Here is a 20,113-nt window from a genome sequence, read left to right on the forward strand (position 1 = left end):
CCGCCGCGATTACCAGAGCTAGGCTAACTCACAGATTGCGCCAATGTTAACACCCCTTCTCTTTTACGTTGTGTACAGAAATGCACATCAAAGGAGAGAAGGGGGAACGGAGCTTACAGAGAGAATAGACCAACATGGGATATATCCTTTACTCTGGACATCCTATTCCCTGTTGCAACACATCTGCATCCTACTATGCAGTTGCACATGTTCGTAGTTAGCTTAACATCAGGTGACTTTGCTGCTGATGCACTGTTCAAAGTCTAATTGAATAATATCTATTTATTATTATTCAAAAGTATGCAGTTTGTATCAAAATAACAGTCCTCTAGTTTCGCTGCAACATTGCTGAATATTTATTTAGTCCGGGAGCTCGGCGACAAGTTAATTAATGTTCTGGCTATACCGCGCAAACTGTTGGCACAGTTTAATCGAAATCTGCTTATAGACAATTATTAATTCGCTAACTAAAACTGTACGATGACAATACGAGTAGCTCTGAACCTTAATTATTGTTTGTTATATGTTTCTTTATGATAGTGTAACGTAAATAACTGTGCTATGTTTAACTATAAAAGTATTTCTATATGTATTTTATAGACTTTAGATTTTATTTACCAAAAGATTTGTAAAGGGTATGAGCTATTATTGAGCTATGTATTGTCGATCCAATACTTGTTAGATCCGCTCGTGGTGATAGCGGATCTGATGTGATAAGTTCGGTGTCTCGGTGGGCTTATGGTTATGGATCCGCCGGCATCAGATATACAGGTGGAAGCGCCCTGATATAGATAGCGTATCAAGCATGCTGCCATCATCGTGCTTGTCTGGGAGAATAAATGCGAGGCGCATAGCATGTTGGAAGAATGGCGAGATAAATTGGAGAGAATTGGTCATTGAATCAGCTGGACCAAAATCACATTTATTGTGATTTTGTCTGTCCGACTAGCTTTTCTCCAATCTCATTAATCAAAGCAGTTTTATAGAGGTACACTAAACCTCTATAAAACTGCTTTGATTTTAAGTAATTCGGTTCATTTCGTCGGTGTGAAATACGATTGTGGTATTGACCGGGTCGTGAATTTGGATGAAATGCAACATGTATCCTTACTGCATTTCATTAGCACTCCGATAGTTTACGAATCTATAATACATCTTGTTGTAAATTCCGTTTTAGAATTAATATTAGTAATAAACTAATAGATTTATTGGTCGTAGTAAGTGCACATGTTATCAGCGAAAAACTAACTTAAAGTTGGTTAAAAGTTTTAACGGTTAATTAAATGACGGCAACTTGAGAGCCGTGCGAGAGAATTTACGACGACGTTTCCTGTTCGCGATGTAATTCATTTATATCTGTGACATTTGGATTAAAATAGATATGAAGATAGCTGCCTTCTGATGTATTTCTAGATGTTTATCTATTTTGATTTCACTTTATTATATGGAGATAGGTGATTATGAGATATATATTTTCAGAATTCGTTTCTAGTTCGAAATAAATTTGAGAATTTTTCTTTCATTGAACACATTATTTCTTCCTATATTTATATTACAATACCTTAAGGTTAAAATTAATTGATAAGTAAAGAATTAAGTTTTGGTAAAGTACACTTTACTACCCTACGTTCAGTACATCTTAAATGTATAATAAAGTGCAATAAACTATACTAGGATTGTAGGTCGTACGTCGTAATTTTGTTAAGTTTATGACTCGCCAGTTACCGAAACGTCTGCTATTTTACTGATAGGTACTTTAAAAATGTTTATTTTTTATTACTTATCTATAACTCAATTACGAGGCAGTCAAAGTAACTTTTTTTATAAATGAAATTTTACACTTTTCTTTCACTAAAATCGGCCCGATTCTAACCAAGCGTAACCCTTTTTTGCCGATTATTGTTTTACTCTTTAATATGTAATTTTGAAAACGTTTTACAAACTGTTAACATCAATTCAAACTATTGAGTTTATGGATGTCAATTTTGGAAAGCGCTTTATTAGATCACAGTCTCATCGCAATGAGTCATAATTATTCAAGAGTTGGACGAGCATTTCGCTGAAACAATTCGCTAATTGTCTGGTAGAAGCGCTCGTCCACTAAGTAGAGAGCTGCTACATATTTTATTATTATTATAACCTATCTTGTAGACCACAATTGAAGTTGAAATAATAATCTCTTTTCGCTTTTATAAAAACAGGTCCCATGTTTTATGTCTAACAATTTACTTGACGTAGAAAATAACTGAATCTTACATTCACAGATTAAACTATTTCTGTACATTATCTTCTCTGTTATAGACAACAGATACGAACAGTCGTAACGTAACAGATACGATATGTTTAATACATGTCGTATCTGTTTACTACAGATATCGTATGTGAAACCTTTCAACTCATAGCAGGGCTTCGGGCAGTTATCACTTGAATTTTGATTTGGACGCAGTTCTAGCGATACCAATTGGCAGTATGTTTGTTGTCTTTTGGTACTAAAAAAATCATTATACTCTTTAATTATATTATTGACTGACTTATCATTGGTTTCTGAGACCAAAATCCCTGTATAAAACATATCATCATCCCTCTCATTATTTTTGAAAAAAATAAAAACAATATGTTTCATACAGGAACTTGGTTCTCAGAAAGACAGTGACATGAAAATATAAAATAGATGTTTACAAAAAACGCTTCTATTTTTGTATATAAATTCGTATTCAATCGAATCATTGTAAACTCAAGACACAAAAGAATACAATTAACTCTCTTCTAAATTTTCATTATCTTGGTAATACGATGTGGAATCTTATTACAACGGAAAATAATTTTTTTTGTTCGCCAACAATATTGAAAAGGAAATGTAATTTTACTGAATTGATTTACCTATTCAAACAACAAAGCTAACAAACGATATTTAAAAAAAAACATTTTAACTATAAGTATCTGGAACATTGGTTTTCTAACTCTTTGTAGACCTAAAAACGAATAAAAAAGTATAACGTCTTAGTAGTTAGTCTTTATATGTAAATACAGTTGAATACTATGTCCAGCGGTGTTAGGTACATTCGAGTGGATATCGACTTGAACTTGAGCTATTACCGACTGATACCGCTGTAACTATTGACTGGCGATTATTTCATCAATGCTACATGTTTCCAGTACAATGCCTAACAACTGGACACACGCGTAATATGTTTAAAACTAGCTGTCTACCGCGACTACGGAATAAAGACAACTTAATTGGTTCTATATCTATGCCAAATTTCAGCGATATCCGTTCTGGAGATACCTTCTAACAAACATCCATCCTTATTAGTAAGATTATGCAATCAAATATGGTTTTAATGAAAATGTGTCTGTTATTATTACATTATATGGTATTGTTCCAAATTCTATATAATAACATGAAGAAGAAAGTTTTAAATAAAGCCGTTATAAAATATACAAAATAGTACGCATGTTATAAATACATTTTGGTTAATTTAAACACTTGTTTACGATCAATTATTCAAAAATATGCCAACAACAATGATTGGAAAACGCGTCGGTTTGTTAACTTTATTAAGTTATTTTGTATAACAATTACGTAGAAATTACTGACTATCATTTTATAACTACATGAATTTTATTTAATGTTCATCGATGGGTATATTTATTAAAAATTTACAAAAACGGGAAAATAAGCTGCTGTTGGACTTAGATTCGAAATAACACAAAAAATGAATAATTCTAATGAACCTTGAATGATGAAAATTATACATGCTTTATACAGTTTTATTTCATTGCAAATCGATTGAATTTCCATGGAAAAGATTTGAGAGCATAAAAACGTTAATTACGTTTAACTCGCATGTAAATAGACATCGAGCAGGCTTGGGAGAAAGAATGAAGCGGAAAAAAGGAATTCTAGGAAATATTTATTTAGGCTGCCAGAGAGCTAACGATGTGTACAGCTGCTCAAAGAGCGTCGCGACGCTTCCTTAATAATTCAAAATTACTCAGTAGTCAGAAGTTGATCATACTTTAGTTTTCAAACTACGAGATCGCCATTTTTTTATAGTAGCGATGAATAATCGACGGGATATCGCCTGATGATGTAAAATATCTAGAAAAATCTAGTTATTGCTTCTATCGTTTTCTTCTAATGCCTCTTCTCAATTCTTAAGGTTTGCCACTAACTTGAAAAATGTATCCCGTTCTAGTTTTTATGGAATTACGTTTTCTATGAGAAGTTTCATGAAAAATTGCCCAAAATTTTATGACTGAAACTCATTACGTAAACTTTTATCTCATTATCAAAGTTATATCATGAGTCTAAAATGCTGTATTTGGGTCGTATGTCATCATGGAAAGTGCTTTTCTTAACTGGGAATTGTAAGAAGCGGCCTAGCTCGTCAGTTTACAAGATTACCCAATGGATTTTGCAGTCGCAGTTCAACTTCACGACTCCTCAGAGATGTTACTGGTTCGTTACTTACCTTGCTCAAGTATTGTTCCGTAACGTACAAGATACTTCAACGAGAAATATACTCGTATATTCTAAATTTGCAGAATTTGAAAATATTTAATTCCTTTATATAAGTAAAAAAAAAAACAATTTGATGAATTTATTTGCTCCCATACTCAGTCGTTTAATGGTCACTAAGGGAGATCTCTTAACGTTTATAAGTTCGGCAGTTGATTTTCTAACACGACAATAAATGTATAACAATGCTCATTGTAATATTTCGATTCAATGTCGGTATATCCATATTTAACTTTGTCATTGCGATATTATCCAAAATGCATTAACCACTAATGGATTCCCGATACAGGGTGCTAATTACCAGCTGTAATGAGCAAGTCTCTGCAATTGGAACCAGAATCGAAGGTTAATCATCCACCAGAACAGTAGTAGTTTTCATATTTCTAGTCATTAATAAAGTGATAGAAGAATTAACAAATTATTAAGACACCCCTTACCTGGGACATAGGATTATCAGATCTAATCTTTTGGATTAACCTTTTGGCCTGTTAATGGACCATCAAAATACTGTCTCCCTGACTCTCAGTCCTTAGTTAACGTCATGTTTTTTTTTAAAATCAAACAATATGAAAATTATATTTGTATTTACAAATCAAATAAACAAACACATAACAGAACATCTTAACCAACAAAACATTAATCTTATATTTGAAAATAAATTGCAGTAACATTTAGAAAATCACTAGAACGCCAATATAACATAAGTGCATTTCAGCTATGACGTAATCTTCGCCCGTTCTGCAAAGGAATAACTCTATAGAATTACACGAGACAACAATTTGTTATGTTTCCTGTTAGGAACAAGCAATCTTTCGCCACTTCGCCGGATCCGGGAACGAAGGAAATTCTATGAAATATACTTGATAGACGGAAATGTTAACGTAAGTGCTATGCTTTTCTTTTTTATTCTATTTTTGTACAATTTATTGTTGAGCTTTAGAAGGAGGAATATATAGAATAGGAGATCTATAATCTAATTTTACCTTGCTACGTAAATAAACAAACAAACCTATAATCACTACCGTTTTGGGTACCAACATACTTTCATGCAAGACTACCATAACAAATAGTTTTTAAAAGGAATATGAATTAATTGAATTCCTTCTATATAAAAAAAATACTTAAAAAATCCAAAGTGGTTATCTTTAGTGCCCAATTAGCGACTCGAACGTGCAGCAGTAATATTCACAATTGCTAGTTGTTAATACACTTCCTAGTTCGTATTGTACTTAATGTGTTATTGGTCACGTCTAAACAGGCGATTGCCTTACCCTCTGTCCTCATTCACAAATTCGTATGCAAATTTGTGTAAGCTTAACACTTAGTTCCATGCGCTTCACTGCTTCTGAATCTAACTTCCTTTTAAAACTAACGTCTGTAACAATCTCGTATAACTATCGAATACTGTGTAGTGAATTGTTACTTAAAATCTTACCATACTCAATTTTTCATACGCATCTATTTAATTAAAATCTTTTTGTATACCTATATAAGTCAAAGGGACAAATACGCGTCGGGAACAACAGTGATCATCATTTGTTTCATTACTAGCTGTTGCCCGAGACTCCGTCTTCGCAATATTTAAAAACAAAACTTAATAAAAAGCCTGTGTTCTTCCAGGCTATGTTCTACATCAGTGTCAAATTTCATGAAAATCCGTTGAACCATTTTGATACCTTCAACAAATAACCACTCATACAGCCATCTAGATTATAATATTAGTAAGAAATAAGATTTCTCGTCCAAAATTTTTTTCTTTGGTTTCTCAAGTCGAAAAACGTTAGCATTTTCTTCTTTTCAGTTCTTAGGCAAATTGAAACGTATCATGTTTTTAAACCCTTGTACAATACAATTCTTCGGCAGTGAAGACCACAGAATAATGTACATATATGTAATTAGTTATATTATTTACAACGCTCATAAATCACTCATTCTCCATAATGTACGATAGACGTATAGATATATATAACCAATGTCGTACATAGGTTGTAAATTATCTCGCAGTAAGTAGACAATGTATAGACAGAATTGAATCCAATGTTATTTTGGCTTGTAGTAATTACTGACATGTCACAGATAATAATGTAGTCGTCTGTACGTATGTTAATTACAATTTCAATATACTAGACAACAAACTTACAATATGCGCTGAGTAAAAGAGATGTACTATGTAGAGTCAATTAATTAAATTTTCTTTCCATTTAGGATCGAATATCTTACTGGAATTGTTTGGATGAATTGTCTGGCGTTAATAAATATGTAAACAGGTTCTTAACACTTTGAGAAATTCAATAAATTAGTTCAATTAAAAAAGAAATTACTGCAGTTTTAATGGGGTTTAAGTAATTAATTCGACTAATTACGAAGTTTAATTTATTACTTCATAAACTTAACTTTTTTATTGGAATTTGCGCTTGCAGATTCCATAAAATTAAGAAAGCGAACCAAAAAATTTTATCGATAAAAGAAATATTAAACGTCATCGAGGATATTATTAGTTCTGAAATAAAACAAAATTTACAAAAAAAAGTCATTACTTTTTGATATTGGTCTTAATAAAACAAATTACAACTTATTGTATTTATTATTATAAAACAACGACATTTGTTTATTGAATAACTTTGAAGTTTTCATTTCAAATATTCGTAAAATTTATGTAATGCGCAAAGACATTAAATTCCGTAGTGCGAATTCTTGAGAGGCTTTGTAAAGGTGCGCTTGAGAAGATGCAACGATAAACGCCCGCTTGGATATATTCAAAGAACATTCCATATCTAGTTCTCAAAAACTTGAAATTCAAAGCCTTCCTTTGATTTTTTATAGCAAACGAGGGTCACCTGATGTTAAGTGTAATAGACAGAGGAGAGGACATACAGAAAAACATATTTTCTTATCTGATTATATCCCGACAAATTATTTAATTCTTACATGTCTTATATTTTTAATTATGATATTTTAATAGTAACAAAGATAAACTTTAAGTTAAGGTAACTTTAAGTTAAAGTTATTGAAATTTACCATTTGGAATATTTGAGAGAATTTTTCTATGAAATTCTTAATATAAATTCGTTATGTAGAGCGTCGGTGGCTCAGGGGTTAAGCACTTGACTTGCAAATTGCAGGTCCTGGGTTCGAATCCCGCCATGTACCAATGTGTTTTTCGATTTTCGATTTACATATGTACATTTATCCGACGTTCTTACGGTGAAGGAAAACATCGTGATGCAACCTGCACATATCTGAGAAGAAATTCAATGATATGTGTGAAGTCAACCAACCCGCACTTGGCCAGCGTGGTTGACTATGGCCTAGTCACCCCTAACTTGGGGTAGGCTCCGAGCCCCTCGGTGGGGACGTATAGTGAGCTGATGATGATGATGATGATGATGTAGAGAAAAAACTTTCTGACACTTTTAATAAGTACCACTTATCTGGAGATTTGTATCGTACATCTTGACTCTTGACAATAATTTTGTGATATAATTTTGTCAAGTTCGAAACTTCTGCAATTTCATACCTCTTCTATTTGAAACTTTGCTCAAATAGCGGTGACTTTTTAAAAGTTGACTCACAGTCAAGTTTACGTGAATAAGATTGAATATTATTTACTTTATCTTATATTTCGAATACTTTATCTTATAAGACAAAGAGATTTTTTGAAATGGATTTATAAATGTATATGGAAAAAGGAAATAATAAACCATAAAACATATTAAGATTAACATCTACTGAAATTAATTTAAATGTGCAATTTAATAAAATACTTATCAGTTCAACATCAACCTGCTCTTATCTCTCCATACATCTCTATCAGCCGTCATATCTGAATTCACCCCTTACTTACGAATGTCCTTTTTCACACAATCCATCCATACATTTTTATGTCTTTCGTTACCTTTGTAGCCATCCACATTCAATCTCATTACTTTTTCGTTTATGTGATTATCATCCCTCCGCATAACATGTCCAAAGCACGCTAACCTTCTGCTCCTCAATTTCTCGATCACTGGCGCTACTTTCAAATTTCCTGTAGTATTAAGTAAAGAATGTGTATACGAGAGTATTCTCATATACACATTCTTTACTTTATCCCTTCTAGTTGCACCACACTTCCATCTTAGCATACGTATCTCAGCTACATGCAATCTCCTTTCATCCGAAACCTTCAAACTACGTAACAGTTCTACACTCCAATTACCTGCGCTCGTGTATATGGACAACTCATCAAATTTTCAAACACTAACACTGAGAATTCGTGTTGGCCTTACAATGTAAACTCTCGCGGAGTTTCGCTAATTCCTGGAAGCATCAAGCGTCCTGTTAATTAGTGGGAGTCCATCAATGCCTAACTTACTGTTTACTTTATTGGTAGTTGATTACAAATGCAACTGTAAATACAAAAGCCCTTTTTGACTAAGCGAGTAGCTGTGCGTTACTGCTGTTTATATACGAGCAATCTACAAACTATTTCCACTGGCGGCTAGTAGAAAAAGGGTCTTATAGACGAACAAAATCTAAAATCCTTATATTTCATATTTATAGTAGCTTCGCAACAGATATTAGTATACCAGTATTTAGCTCGATAGTTACTCAGCAGTCGAATCTACTATTCACTAAAAACTTTAATTATTCATTAAAAAATTAATCGTTCTAGAATATTCTCAGCGAAACAAAGGCATTCCGGCGTGTGTCTAGACTCCAGAAAGGTAGCGTAGAATTTTATTGTCTGCACTTGCTCTAAACTCACGGTGGAAAACCCAGATTTTACGAATGTCAGATTTAATGAAATTCTTTTTTATTTGATTTGCACAACATGTTGATTTACAAAAGAATAAGATAGTAGATAATATTATAAAAAACTTTATAGGTTTTTTTATAAATCATATTTATTTTAGCTCTCAAAAGTAGTTTCTAGTTGAAAAGTATAACTACCATATTAATGTCTATCTGTTTGAAAAAAAAACAAAGAAATATAATACAAGGCTGTAGAATTTTATAGTTATAATGAAGATTATCAAAGTACCTCAAACAATATGTTTTCTTTATTTTAAAATTTAGATGACAAATATAATAAAGTGATCAAGTGTCAAAATCAAAATAAAAAAATTAACCTCATACGGTTTTATTGATGAAAATTAATAGTGAATGAAGAATACCTTTACTGCACTCGTGTTTGGTTTTGAATAGTGCTTTTTAATCTACCGAATGAGCATTCGATGTTACTCAATATACCTCTCGCGGACGCTGTCTGAAGTGGCTACCGAATAGACCCGGGGGATGGCAATTCTCTGATAACAGACTTAACTATTATTTAAAAGATTTTTTCTCTTTAAAATTCATCCTTTATTCAGTTAAATAACTTGCGGCAAAGATGCTTGGTGACAAAGAAGCAAGCGGCCATCTAATTTTGACGAAATAGCAAAGCGACCACTGCCCATATACATGGACAATTGCAGATGCAATTGCTTGCAGATGCAGAATTTTAATCGACGGAGGAGGGGACGCATTGTAAAACAGTATTTCTCCTTCCCATGCACAACTCTCTCCGTATAATCCACTTGTCCTTGCCATTCTATCGTTATAAGAAAATGGTGGGAAGGAGAAGAGGACTTAAGCCTCCGGCACACACACTCCTCAGACTAAACGCGGAATTGCTTCCACTTCACGTCTGTCTTCTGTGTGGCGTGATATCACCGGTCGAGCTGGTCTATAAGTGTAACAAATGTTCTTGTTCCTGGCGTCTACCACGGTTTAACATTTAAAAAATCAAACAGTAATATCATCAAATGCGGAATCCCAAGAACAAACAGCCAATGATCAGGCTAAAAATAAAACAAATTTATTATGCGCCCAGTCTCTAAACTATCTGTCTTTTATATCTGACCCTTCATAAAATCGTTTAGTGAGAACTTCTTAAGATGCTAGTTGAAGCTTTTATTTTATATTTATACGACGTTAAATTTTTAATTGCAGGACGTTTGTCAGTAATTAGGGATAGGTCACTCTGTATATGTTAATATGGCAACTGTTTCTTACGATAAGCCGAGCATAAGGTTCCTTATGACTGGTTGTGGGCTCTTAGTGCGACGTAATCCGTTCTTGTCCCCGTTAAGGCAGGCGCTGAGGCATTTCCTCACATGAAATACCTATATTCTCTGTAAATGTTTTATAAAGTAATACTTAGTACTTTATTCGTAGTTAGTCTAATTTATAGTGATTCGCTCTTAATTTAGGTCAAATGCTGGATTGATTGACTGGACTTGTAAGATGGACTAAAACTTTTATATTTTTCTTTCGTGGAAATTTAATACATAATTTAGTATATAATTTATGGAATAAACGGAATATATAATTTAATAAATTAACGGAAAACTAATACCAAGCCATACTTTTTAATATTTATAATATATTTTTGTAGAAGTAATGTACCTACTGATTAATATTTTTACCTATGTGGCAGCCCTACACAGGGCACAGCACTCTCTATTTATTCACTATTCGAAAACCAGGAACCGCATACGCTGTGTCGGCGCATCTCTAGCGGTTTTTATCGAAGGCACGGATGTTATTCTTTCATCAACCACCAATAAATATAAAAGGATAGCAAGTGGTTTTCGTTTAATTGGTATATCAACTCCAGTTTTGTTGAAAAACATCCAAAGAAGTTTTACACGAATAGTAATAATTCTAATTATTTTAACTAACAAAATATGAACTGAAGTTGGAGAAAGTTGGAAATAGTTGAAAACAACAAGGATTACAGCTTTGTAAAATAATTGCCAATCAGAAATATTGTTTCAATTAATGTTGTAAAATTTATTTCTAGCCTAGTTAGACTTTTCGACACATTGCTGTACTAACATGAAGAAGCTTGTGAGCGGTATAAAGTAGTTTTAAGCTCACATACTAGAGCACAGACACGACACCATGAGCTTATATTGATAAGATATTGCAGATCAAATACTTTCCACTTCCTCAGGTTTTAAAATCGAGATGTATTCACGGACAAGGTAGACAAATTACATACATGTCAATTTGTCACAAATCACATTTTAACAGTGGTAGACGCAAGCAAGAATATCTGTTGCAAGAATGGGCAAGCTCACCCGGTGTAATACCATGACCATATAGAAGACAGGGGTAAAGTGGAAGTTGTGTGGTGCCGGTGGTCTAATTTTAGTCTTCTTCCCCTTCACGCCCTTTTCTCATAAAGGAAAGGATGGAAAAATTTGAGGAGGGTTCGAGGAGGAATCGACGCATAAGAAGGGAAATATCCTCTCAGTGCGTCCCCTCCTCCGTTCTTTAAAAGAACAAAAATAAAAGAACACGCAACACATCTGCAATTGCAGTTGTCAATGGGCTGCTATCACTCTGCTATTTCGGCGAATTCAGATGGCCGTTTGCTCCTTTGCCACCTTATAATGTAAAAAAAGATATATGCCTAAGAATCTCGACACAAGGTACTCTAGAGTGAGCTATAAATACAAATATGTTTGCAATATTCTCAGTTCTATTATACTTTGATTTTGCGATTGAAGTACATCACAGAAATTTCTAACGTTAAAACGTTAGAAACTTTAACGTTAGATAGATTTAGGACATCAATGTCCATCTTTTATCCTGCCAGAACTGACGCCGTGCGACGACATTGTGAGAGTATAAAAAAAATAATAGCCGATGCAGTGATCCATCAATCTGGACTGCAAACACGTCAAATATGTAATTACTTAATACTTCATCAATACGCGTCACTCGAATCACAGCCAGCTTGTGTTAAAACAATGCAATTGTTAACAACTGCCAATACAATGTGGTCCTAATCAAGAAGTTAAAGCGTTGTAAAGTTAAGACTGTAACTTTTAGAATAAATGAAATGAGACAGTCAATTTCTTAACCTCGGTCTTTTACTGGCCAAATATAAGTGAAAATATTTAATTTTACAATGTACAGGAAATTTAAATTATATAAATTAATATTTCAGTGAATGTAGTAACTACTAGACATTATAAATTTAATTTTAAAGAAAATCTAACACTAATAAAAATAGCGCCTGATGAAAAATCGTTAGCGATAAATTTGGGCCGAGGAATGTTTTTTGGCCATTAATCAAACGGCACGTAATTTTTCTTAATGACTGGCACGAAGAATGGTGATCAACCTATACAATTTATTATTCCTTATACCTCGCCCTTCCTTTCGTTTTCCTATTGAAATGTGATTGATAGTGGCTTCCAATTCAGTGTACGAAATGATGATGCCATCTTGAACTTTACCTTTAGATCATTATCAGTAAAGGGTATCTTATAATGGGTTATTTTTGACAAACACATCGTTGACTCCAGTTTTGAAGTAGATTTTACACTTATAGATCATGCTTTCATTTTTACTACGAGAATGTTTTTAAGTCTGTGTGAATACATATTGTTTATATTGTTCCAGGTTTTGACTGCGGGATGCTTAAACAGACCATGAAGTTATGGATTTAAATCGTAAGTTTTACAATAATATTTGAAAATAACTGTTATCGTTATATTTACTACTTCCGTGTCAACCTACTGTTAAAAACATATCGCTATTTATGTTTTAATAAAGATAATAATGTAGTATGACTATATGTTTTTATTCTGTCGTTACGGACGTACAAACTAACTGATATATTATATGAACTACTTTAATATCGAATATTAGTAACATGTACGTCGAACGGAATACAAAAATGGTTTCTTAAACAATAGAAGGCAATAGAAAAGAAAAGTAGCCACAGGCTGACTGATTTGTAACTGAATGACCGATGCAATTACATGGTACTTGGCTGTTACTGATGAAATTGCTTTTATTTCAGACTATAAAAGACATTTGCATCTTCATTTGTTCTATGCATGAGACGCAAACTGGGCCACGATGAATCAGACCAGTTCTTGTTGACAAAACATTTTTTTAATGTAAGTAAAATAAAATAAAAGGGATTTGAATCCTCTTCACCGAGGCTTTGTGAATACTCAGAACAATACGGAGTGCGGAGTGAGAGCAAATCACTTGAGGATTGCTTCAATCAACAATAAAAGTCGAGTGGCAACTTCAATTTGTAAGTCCATATGAAATCAATGTTATTAAATCACTGGACATATTTTAGTGAAGCTTTGAAGGTTTGTGCTTAAAAATTAAAACATAAAATAAACTTGTTCTTCGTTCGTCCATGACACATTTTTGACACTCGATTTGTATTAAGTGAGTTGTCGATTTGCATTCTTACTGGCATTTAAGTTTTTTTTACTAATTATCACTTGTTTAGAGCGATTCTGCTTCATACCATACATTTAAATGTAAAAAACACGAAATGTATTTCTTGTTTTGAAATGGTTGGTTATTTACAATACGTAGTTTATTAGTAACTTATTGATCTACTATAGTAAAATAACAATTAAGTCATTTAAAAGTTAAGTTACCTCTTAGAGAAGCAAACATGTTTACCCATTCGACGCTAAATTGTGTTAAAGTGCTCCATTTTATGTATGTTGTTACAGTTTACAGAGTTGATCTGTTGTTTTTATAATAATTGACGAAAAAATAATGATGAAGTCTTAATTAAAAAGCTTTTAAATTCAGTCTACTTAAATTGTATATATATTTTATATATATAAAGGTCATGTGGAGAGTTGAAATAAAAATCAGGTATTGAATATCTCAATACAAATGTTTCACAGATCTATATATGCAAGTATTTCAGTTAAAATATTATTGAGAGTAAGATAAGAACATCTAAATATCAAATAAGCATCAGATACCTGCACAAGCAGTGTGCGCTAACGACACTGATAAGTTCTCTAACAGTCGTGAATACGCTCCCAAAACTGCGCTATTTGTATGATGGAAATGTAAGATAAATAAATGTCATCAATATGAAACAAAAATCAACTTGACGTTGGGTCACAAAGCATAATGTTACCTTTTTGACCTGGTATCGAAACCCACCATGTACCAATGTGTTTTTCAGTTTTTCATATCGTCCCTTAGCTTACAACACCGCTCAAGTCGTAAATTGGCAGTTTTCACATTTTAATGCCATTAGATGGAGGAAATTAAAATAGAATAAATCGACAAAAATTAAAAAAAAAAATCTTAACCTTAAATTACCAAAAAAAAATTCATCGATTTAAAAAAAAAGTTTTTTTTTGTCTCCTGTAAAGTTAATAAAAATGACTTATGCGTGGTTGTTAGCTAAGGGACGATGTGTACATTTATCCGACGATTTTACTGTAAATGAAATCATCGTGATGCAACCTGCACATATCTGAAAAGAAATTCAAAGATATGTGTGAAATCAACCAACCCTCACTGGACCAGCGTGGTTGACTATTACCTAGTCAATCTTACTTACGACAGGCTCCGAGCCTCTCGGTGGGGACGTATAGTGAACTAAAGAAAAAGTATTTAAAAGTAGCAAAATAAAAATAGTAAAGAACTTTTAGGTAAATATTTTCCGTCTCAATTCTTAAAATACGCTGCTTCCTACAACTTACGGAGAGAATTATTATTAAGACGACGTAGACATATTTTCCGGAAAATGTTTTTTCTGGCTATTTATAATAGAAGTAGGACATAAAAACTTTCATATACCAATTTTGGTGCCTACATGTGTTGTAATAATCGTTTGCTAAGACTTTTTAGAAGTAAAACTATTGAAATACTACGATGAGCCACGATATTTACATCTTTACAAATATTTTTAGGACAGAGTTTATGCTATCATTGTGTTTGTTTTTGCAGGGAATATTCAAACCGACACTACTTTTTTTTGTTACTACGCGCCTTTTTTGTTCGTCATTCCGTTTCTCGTTCCCGTTTCCAAATCCCGAAAATAGGAAAACATACGTTTATGGCGAAATAAACAGACGTATCAAAGATGGCGACGTGATAACTTACGACACAGTAGGACACTATCAAAATAAATAATCATGATAAATCTTAAAGTAATTTTAGAATTAAATTAATGCTGTCATTATTACTTTGATATTATCTTACTGTCCTGTAACACCATAATGCGTTTACATTATACCAGTACAGTCGCACAGATGCTCTCTACCAAATCAATCTACTATCCTCCGTTTTAGTATGGAATAAAATAATATTGACCATAAAATTAGGTTACAAATTCTCTATAATTAATTATTCAAATCCAATATTTAAAATATACGTAACAGTATTTCTCATTACATTTATCAAATTATTAAATAATCTAATCAAATCCGTTTGTAGTTCAAACGAAATCGTAATTAATTTTGTATGTTCTGCTTACGGTTTGATTAAATTTATGCTCTCTAAACAATGCAAAATTAAATTTTATTTTTGTATAACTTCAGATATGGAACTACAGTTAGATTGTTTGAAGGGTGACATAATAAAGAAGGAAGTGACTGAAATTAATAATGATACAATGATTTGGAAAACAAAAAAATATTGCCCAACTATTCCGTAGATTAAGCTAAGGAAAGGGAGATTATTTGTATAACTTTAGAAACATTACTGTTTAAATTATAATACTAGAATAGCGAGGTACAAGATATAGCCTCTTTATAGGTGAAGAGCATATGAAGAAGCTCGACAGGGACAATGCCGAACACCGTGCACGAAACCACTTCTAATACTTTTGCAGGCTTTGTTACAAGTTACAAAATATGGCGTCTATATTTCGATAAAGTTGATTTTTATTTTTCAAATCAGATTTTAATAGTTAATGGAATTGGGGTACTAATGACACTTTTAAAGTTATTTGATTAATAGCACACTATTTTTAAAAAAATTACGACAGTATTCGAATTTATAGCTTGATTTTGTCACACTTGAAACCAACAGCATTTCGCTTGTTTCACAGGGTATATTACAGGTTAATAATTTTTTTGTTTGAGATAGTAGATGTCTTCCTAAAGGATAGATAGATTCTACTAAGGCTCTACTTTCAACTCACTTCAGACACACGGGACGGACGTCACAAGGCTATACAAGTGATGTCAATAAATCTTTGCATAGCAGAAATATAAAATCACTTTTTTTTTTCAATCAATTTATTCGTAAATTTAATTTAAATTCAATTAAGTGCGCTATCATTATATATCATATAATTATTCATAATGCAAGTGCGGGGTGACAATTTATGGAGCTGTTTAAAAAGCACTAAGTTTCGCACGTTCCCTTGCCGTTTAAATGGACCGCTTTGGTGTGCGTGCGTTGAATGTTAAACAATTCCTACGCGCTGATGCTTCTAATGTAGCTGTTGTGGATAGGATTTACAAAAAGCATTGCCTTGATTCAAAAATTATGTTTTTTTTTTAATGCGTTTACTGAAAATTGCGATTTAACATTGATAATGTGAATAGGGAAAAATACTTATCCGAGACTAAGGTAGATATTTCTTTAAAATTCAAATTAAAATAATAATCAAAGTGGTTAGCATAAAATCTTTGCCTGATTCAGTAAGTTTCATTTGTACTCAGAAAGTAAAGGTCGGGCCATCATTAGAAATCTCAACATTTATTCAGTATATATATTACAATGAGTAATAACTTATAACTGACATTCTAGTGCTAAGTAAATTTATTTAGTTTTTAGATTTGCTGCGACATTATCTCTATTGGTTTCGGTAAACTTTCTATGTGTTGTATAACATCTTACTAATACGAGTGTTTGGATTGATGGATTGATTTTTGATTGAAGATATCTTCAGAACGGCTCAACTGATATTGCTGAAATTTGGCATAGATGTAAAGCATGGTTTGGACAAATACATAAGCTACTAATAAAGTTCTTTTAATTACGCGCGGATGGAGTCGCGGGCGACAGCTAGTTTTAAATAAAATGGATTTTCATATTCACATAATTTCTTGTTCGATTTATGTGTTTAAAGAACGTCTTTTATTCTTCTCTTTTGTATTTTTTCCTTTGTACCTTATCATTGTTGTGCATTTAAATCAAGTACTAGGAGCTCATAAATCTGCAAGAGCTACATTCAACGAACTTTTATGTAAGTGTATCGTTCAAATGTTGATATGGCGTGCGGGGCATCGTTTTACTTGGTGACGCAGATTCCCACTTAAACGCCGTTTTACGATGTTGGTCATTGAAGTGAGCTTTACTCGTTTCTACATTATCTACATAGTAAGTATTTGACGTGGATCTTATGTAAAAGATTTTTCGAATTTATGCGACAAAACAAGCAAGGCGTCATTTCAGGGATTAACATCGCCGGGATCGGTGTCACGACAGTCAACATACACACTAACTGTGGGTTTCTTAGCCAAAAATCTTATTTTAAAAAATGTTGTTATCTCTGTTGTCAAAGATAATGACATGGATGAAGATATTTTTTATATAGAGATTTTGGTCTCAGAAACGCACGTTAGGTATATCTGACAAAAACAAATTTTTAGGATATAATTATATTCAGACCGTGCAAAATGTTGTAATATATTCTAAACTACGTATGTAGTATTGAGAGGCAATGTTTTAATTAGCTCACGAATATGCAAAGTTAAGGTTACATAAACATTACCTTGATCCTTTCATATCTAAAATGTGACCGTTTCGTTGTTTATCCTACCTGTCGGTAATGTCCGCCAACCTTACGTAGCTACGGTCAGAATGCTCACAGTATCCGTACTTAATGAAAATTGGCCGCTTTTACACTTTAACACCAAACTTAACTATTATAGAATACCCTCACTTGAACCTTCCTTATTTTGCATTGTTTTACGGAGGGAAAGGTGTTAACCAAAACCTTATCTAGTCTGTCATTTTAATTTATCTGTTTTGTACTTTTATACGCACACTTCAAATTCGCAAACTCGTTTTAATAAACTATTGAAGCACTCATTTAAAGTTATTTTTATACTTAAAACAGAAATATATATCGTAGTACAACGATAGACATTATTATAAGGCCCTTCGTACACAAGAAAGCGTAAATCTTCGAATCCCGTCGAATGTAGTCGCTAAACGACTTACGCAATATAAAGTCATGGAGATTTGTAAACAGTTACCTGTCGCAACATGTTTGTCAAACTCAACGTGAGAGAAGTCGCTGCGATTTTAAAGATGGCAAAGCAAATCTATACAGTTGTCATGTAATGGCTATGGTTATACTGGCCAAATAGACAACTCGTGTCGACGATTTAACGCTGTGTGTATGGAGCAAGCGCAACGTGATACTCGCAACGCATGGGTACAATATAGAGGTAAGTTTCGGAGATGTACGTTGCTTTGTGTACGAAAAGGCTAAATGTGGGTTTAAACTGCAGTGACTATTGTACTGACACGTATTGTCATCTTTTTATCTCTTTGAAAAAACAGATACAATTTGTATCTCCTCTGTCAAAACCTATGACAAGAAAAATGCAAACATTATAATTTATTCTTTATTTTATACCACCACCTTATAGCCTAGTCATAAGAATAGGTCAGTAAATAACTGACTAGTACATATCAGTTCATTTGTCTACAGCGTGATTACATACAGTATATATTTAATACATAACAAAGCGTATATAAATATTAAAATAATTACATTACACTTATATAGTTACAAACTAGAGCAGACTGAAGTTATGGTAATTAATTGTAACATACAAGTTTTTAAACTATAGGGGATATTAGAAACTAAGCAAAGGACTTCGTATCTATTCCAAAATGCTTTACTTAACCCACCCACTGACGATTGTAAAGCCTTAGATGATCCTGATGATACTCAGGATCATCATCATTCTTATGTTATAAATTCAACAATGAAGCAATGTAATGGTTAAAACTAATACTTTGCTTACATAATACCTATTTATACAAATATTTATGTTAAATTCCTAAAATAGATGCTTCCTCTTACAGTATTTTGCGTTAATCGACAAACAGTTTTTTTTAGATATTCGCGTACCTGAACCTCTTTAAATGTAACTGAAGAATACTTTATGATTTAAAGTATTATTGTTTCAATGTTTAATTTTATCTTATTTTCAAGATTAACCTGATGAAAGCAGTGCTCAAATGGTACAAAACATAAACAGTGTAGACCAAGCGCTACGAAAACGCTACGTGCTTATGCTACGTATTATCGTCTTTTCTGAAACACGTGATAGTGGTATGACCGGAAGTCAAATCACGTATTTTTCAGTAACAGCTACTCTTTAAATCCTCGGAGCAAAATCCCACGATATATTGCGATAGGATCGTACAAGTATCCTATAAAATTTCAAATCTGGCGCAATTGATCAGATACAGAATATATAAAACGCACGTAAATATGACAAACGTTTTATTCGTGTTTTACTGGGGAACACTAAATTTTCTGTGTAATATTTTTCCTGTTCTTTAGAAGAAGTCATAAATAGATAGTAAGTAGTTTGCTGACGAATAAAAATTTATTAAACATCCTCATATAATATGTTAATTTAATGTCAGGAAATAGTGAGTTTAATATTCAATAAGTATTCAATACACTCTGGCGACCCCCCTGTGTTATGGAGAGACTTGTATTAAATTATGTGGTTTTTCGCAAAACGACTAAACTTCACACGACACCCCTCGCCTCCGCCAACTAATGACGTT

General features: G+C 32.7%; 1 protein-coding gene across 1 annotated transcript in view; it reads left to right on the forward strand.

Moving 5' to 3' along the window:
• Positions 1-20,113, forward strand: part of LOC106715750 (probable beta-hexosaminidase fdl) — a 74,234-nt gene that overhangs the window by 23,257 nt on the left and 30,864 nt on the right. The window contains exon 2 of the mRNA XM_014509100.2: positions 12,962-13,011. The gene's annotated coding sequence lies outside the window, so the exon portion shown is untranslated. The remainder of the gene's footprint in view (positions 1-12,961; positions 13,012-20,113) is intronic.

This window comes from Papilio machaon, chromosome 16 (assembly GCF_912999745.1).
Source record: "Papilio machaon chromosome 16, ilPapMach1.1, whole genome shotgun sequence".
Taxonomy (NCBI): domain Eukaryota; kingdom Metazoa; phylum Arthropoda; class Insecta; order Lepidoptera; family Papilionidae; genus Papilio; species Papilio machaon.